The sequence below is a fragment of the Plodia interpunctella genome, chromosome 4, assembly GCF_027563975.2.
Source record: "Plodia interpunctella isolate USDA-ARS_2022_Savannah chromosome 4, ilPloInte3.2, whole genome shotgun sequence".
NCBI classification, from domain to species: domain Eukaryota; kingdom Metazoa; phylum Arthropoda; class Insecta; order Lepidoptera; family Pyralidae; genus Plodia; species Plodia interpunctella.
The window spans coordinates 5,006,257-5,012,256 of record NC_071297.1 but is presented as its reverse complement, the minus strand read 5'-3'; positions in this window follow the sequence as shown (position 1 = coordinate 5,012,256).

Below are 6,000 nucleotides of genomic sequence, written 5' to 3'. Positions count from 1 at the left end.
TAGACTCTAGACTTGTATGATAAATTGAGAACATAAATTAAAGATTGTTATCTAAGCTAATGTAGTCTATTTCGTATTTCAGTACGTACCCTGCCTAATGGATTAAGCAGTTGTATTTTTATTACCGGCTCTTGAAGCTAAGGCCATGTAATTTAGTCACAGCGAGTCACCTGGGCCCACGCAGTTCGTCGCAGCCGGTACATGATGGCGGCAATCAAAGAAAACAGGCTAATTAACTTCCTACCCCTAAATATTCCTTGCCGAGCTGCTCACCTCTGCTTTTACTTCTCAATTTAACTTTCATAATTTAAAAGCCAAAGGATGCTTGTTATTTTATGGATAATTACGATAAAACTTGTTGATAAATAAATACAAATTTAAATGTTGGTGTATATGTTACCGGCTAAACCCGATTTCAGGATAAACTAGTTTTACCTAGGCCAGACTAATTCTTCCTACATGCGATAGGATTAACTGGTTTAGCCTAGGCTATACTAGCTCGTCCTATCGCATGTAGGAAAAAATTGTTTATCCTAGGCATAACATCCTAATAAACACACTCAGGTTAAACAGGAATACCCTAGACTAAATTAATTTAACCTAGTCTGACAAACCAAGGCTTTAAAATAGCATCCTGAGAGTGTGTATTTCTGCTAGGATAACCTAGTTCGGCCCAGGCTAAACTGGTTTATCCTATCGGGCTTAGGACGAACTAGTTTAGACTAGGCTATACCAGTTTATCCTATCGTATGTAGGAAGAATTAGTTTAGCTTCGGCAAATTCCAGGATAAACATCCTGGAATCGGGTTTGGCCGGTAACGTATACAATACACAATAATTAATAGCGGAACATGCTCGAAAGAAGCACTTAGGTAATTGACTATTTGTTATTCGAATAAACTTTAAATTAATCAGGAACTTTTTTTTGTCAATGAGATTCGATTTAAGTCATTATTTCTTAGGAAATTACTAAGTAGCCAAGTCATAAATAAGAAGCCGAATAGCAGGAATTTTGTTTTTTTTTTCATAATATTGAATATATTACAATTCTAAGAAATTATTTCCAAATTCCTAGAATGACTTACCTAAATATACGTAAGAAGATAAGCGCCATTCCCACGTACATCGCGATGCGGGCGTCCCTCCTCCACGGTAGGTGTTTGCTCTCAAATCAGTCGTTTAAATAAAACAGTTTCGTTTTTTTTCCCAGTCTCGCGAAATTCAATTCTCCCCGCTCTTGGAAATACGTTCAGCTACGTTTGTTTTATTCCTACCTGGGATTTTTTCAGTAGGTTAATGTCTGGACATAAAATGGTCTCTGAAATTGCATGGATATATTTGATTTATTTCTTTTTTCTACGAAATGAATCAAATCCATGTAGTTGGATATTTCAATTTTGAAAACTAGACATCGTCTAGGAAAGCCACTAGTAAGATGTAATAGGAGAAGGTAGATATACATTTAAAAAAATCAATATTCACAGAAACCCTGTTAGTGATAAAACTACACGATTTAAATTTTAAAAATAATAAAAAAAGAAACAATTAGCGTCTCTGATAAATAAACGCCTTTTCGTGGAATTTCTTGAAAGTAATCGTGTTGATCCCTCGTAAGCCATGAAAGATGGTTAGAGATTATTAAGCTTCATTTGCAAGCCCTCGGCTGTAGGATTAACTTGTATTTTGGTACTTTCCTCGTTGACACTTTTATACAGCGATTGAATTTTTATTTCACAATTTTCAAGTAGGTACTCCACCGACAAGAGCATCTAAATCGTCTTGAATAAAGGGATATAGAAGAAGTCGGTAAATTTTGCCTTGATATGCTATGAATTAAAAAAATATTAAACACTGTATTTTTCTCTTATCAGCATAAAATCAATGCACAACAAACAAACAATTAACGTATGCCAGGGTCCAAAGCACGTTTGCTGAAATTAACACAAAGTGTGTCGAGCCATGCACGTGATGGTGCCGTGACGCCCAAAGAGCTTTATATCAAAGAGCCATACTGCAAACATTTTTTAAAATTTAGTCGCTTTTCACGTCCACAGTTTTTCAATGAAAGGGATATGTAGAATTAGATTTCTATCCTTTGATGTTTACAAATATCAATCTGCGTTGATTTAAGCTCCTATTTCTGAGTTTTTATAAGCAAATATTTAGCCATGCTATGGCTTAAAATACGGGTAATTATAGTAACTTAATGACTAAATCAAATATAATTTATAATAGCTACAGTATATATACCGAACTTCCTCATGTTTAGTTACCATTTAACCATCAAAGGGCCGCGTTTGCGAGCAACAAAAAGGGAACACTATCAATCGCGGAACTAATTTTGTCCTGATAATCGCGGCAAAGCAACAAAATAGCAATTTGCTCGACGATAAAAATAATTGAGTTCAAACTGCGTGCAGGCAATAAAAAGCGTGAAAGCAGGTCCAATAGCCTTTAGATGGGGGGACGTGGGAAAAGAAGCACCTGGCAGATAGTGAGGAATAGAGCAGAGCTATTAGGCTCACACCACGTGGGCCATGTAACAACCCGTGCCATTCCAAGATGCTCCATTAGTAGAATTCGTTTCGAGTAACCCCGATTCGTTCGATCTTCATGTTGCGAAAATGATGTCGGTTTCTGTAATCTTATTGAGTTTTCTTTCATTTTGTCGCCTTAGGCATTGATATGTGTTAATGCTCAATGCTGATATATCCATTTATATATAATCGAATGGCATTGTAAGTATAATATCGTATAATATCTCTAATTCTTCTGAAGATGAACTAATTTTGAAAAAATGTTTGTTGTAATAAGATTCGGATAAGTATTAAATTTTTATAACCTATGCAGATTAAAGTGCAATAACAATATTAAATTTAAAATAAAACTGGTATAAATTTAAGCTGTCCCGTAAAAATGTAAGCTAGACAAACTCAGTGGTCCCACTAGAAAATGAAGACTAGTGTTAAGGGCATCTTTACAACACGCTAGGGAGCCGAGTAACCGTGAATTATGATGGCATTCTCTCCACCCTTATGAGGAAATACGACAGTTCTAGCTTACAGAGGTAGGGTCGACACTATGATTGCTCAAAGTTACCGAAACCGCGCTCTGTAAAAGGTTCATTTTGGCAAACGCCCTGGCCGAGAGCCGTTAGATTATTGTCGACTTTTATGAATTCGAGACATAACTTTGTCAAGAATAATCCGTCACTCTGCTTTTCTGAAATCTAAAATAAACCTCATCAAAATGTACTATTGGTGTGTTTGCTAATCGTATTTATATTTCCACGAAATATTATTATATTTCCATGAATCATTCAAGCGCAACTTCAACAGCAGAAAACTATAATGATCCCTACATCTTAACGTAAAACTTTCCTGGTAGGTATCAAAGTACAACTATTACATAAATGACTGCTTCAACATTCAGAACTAGAAAAGTCTCATTTACGCCACATGTTGGCAGAGGGTTAGAAGTGTTATACTAAGTTGCTTGTTTGTTTCTTTTTTAAAAGATTTATATTCCTTCGTGGATGCATTTGTAACAGTTTTGGCCTGCCCAAATGCGCATTGCTTCCTCAAATGTTCTTGCAGCCTTTACAGATGCAGCAAAAACTATCGGGTCGATCAAGTTGATCGGCATAGAGCGGCAATTACTGGTAACACTGAGCAATATCGGGCCATTTCAGGCCGGCCGTGATCTAATATTCATCGTCAGACGTGCCTGTCTACATGGCAAAGCATAATACGTAATTAGATACAGCAAATGCTCAGGGTCTCGTCGACTGCATGCATTATGCAGCAGTCTAAATTGAATGTGCAGTTAGTTGCGTGGATTAAACCCGACACATGCGTCACAAGGTCCGGGGAGATCCCTGATTTTTAAGAGTAAATACTTGTGGCTGATAACTTTCTTTCTTTTTGTAATTAAAATCGGTTAGCTCTGCCTTGATTAATCGACATGGTTATAGAAACGAAATATTTTCATTGAAAAAAAAAATAGTTTTTGTATATTCTTTTTTTTGTTTAGTAAAAGTATAGCTACTTTTTCTTCATATATATATCTAGCTTCGCCCTGCTTCCTGTGTTATTCCAGGTAACATTTAACTCCTGTAACAAATTTCATAACCATCCGTCCAACAGATTTTGCGTGAAAGAGTAACTAACATACACACATATATCCTCACAAATGTTTGCATTTATAATATTATTGATTTACATATTTTTGATTTTAAGTTACTATTCTTTTTAATATATGTTATAGAATAGCATTTTTTGTAGAATTTAGCTCACTTTGAAAATTGATATTTTGTTGATTAGGATTATTTTGATTTTCTATATATGTTTCTATGTATGTTATCTTCTAAGTATTTAGAAGATAACATTAATTTACAGTAAGCAAAAAAAATTTAAGAAACACAATGAATTTATATACGTTCTTAGATGTATTAAGCACGTCTAAATGAAGGTATAAAAATTCAATAACATGTAAATTTCTTCCCTTGTGTCTGAGCGGAAACTTTTTGAAGGAAGCTTGATGAAGCGATTGATTAAGCTGGCACAATGAAAACTTTTTTCTTGACTGAAATAATTTTAACGTGCCCAAAATATCTTTTTTATACCTGAATTACTCAAAAAATATTTTAATAGCATCTAAATTATTTGTAGGCACAAATCAATACTAATATTATTAAGATAAATTATTTTTATATTTTTTGCTTGCAATTAATAAATTTAAAAACTACTGGACGTAACGTTTAGGAGTAACAGCGATTTTTTAATAGTTTTATTCGAACGAAACTCTAGTATTCAATATAATACTTTAAATTTTTACTAGTTGAAAGATTTCACATTGTTGTTTGTTAACGATTACAATTTTTTACCTAGTAAGATTTTTTACTTAGGTAGATCATCAGGTCTAACTTTACGAATACTTATCTGTTGCGTTTATTTTTTAAATCAAAATATATCTTAAGAGATGATCTTCTGCCTCATCAACCATCTTAGCACCCTCGCAGCGTAGCACCAGCAGTATTTTCTCATAGGAGGCAACAAGATTGAACAGGAGTAAGGCGACCATAACTCACAGTTAAACGCGGCTGGAGGTAATCTCGGGACGTGGACTTGCACAATAATCCCGCTCGTCCATTGTTACTGCGTAATTTTTATATAGGGGCTTACGTGCCAGAGCGCATTTTAATATTTATTGTTGTCACAATTTCTTTTTTTTTAAATAAATGATGAAACAAGGATCATGAATCATCGTCTTATTATAAATATTTGAGGAGGATCTTAAAACTTACTTTTGGGGCTGAGTGATTTGTCCTTATATATATTTTTAAAAAATGTTTCTGGGATTTTAAAAGCAGTTTTCTTTTTCACAATTGAATTTAATTAAATTTTGAATGAAATTGAATTGACAAAAAAACACATTACAAAAATAATGCACTGACTTTCGAATGACTGCATACTTGTTATGATTTATAGCAAATTATTTCAATCACCCTAAAACACCAAAAGTAATATGATACACGATAAACTTTTAACAATCAGTGCAGACTTTAATTTTGAATGCCATAATTTCCGTAAATCTTAAAACCGTTCAGTGCAGTTATTGAAATCGTGTGCAAATATTAAATTGGAGCAAAACAACTAGACTGAATTTATTTTCCAATTCAAAGTTCATTCAGAATTAAGTTCTCAGCAGGGGTAGCCACCCCGCAGACAAATGGAATTGCTTTAGTCTACGCCTAAACAACTAGGAAGTTCATCTCGAGAATATCCAATCTAGGAGTTGGCGTTTGAAATCTTAATTTTAATTTTATCCCAAATAGATATAAACACTACAAGTGAAATTTAGTTATTTTAAAAGTTTTAATTTCTGTAAAAATCTGTCGAAATATAAGTGTTCGCGGGCATAACCAGCAATATAGATATGCTGGCGAAAATTTTTTATGCTCTTCAAATGTGTACATTTTACCTTTCAAGATGTCTTAAA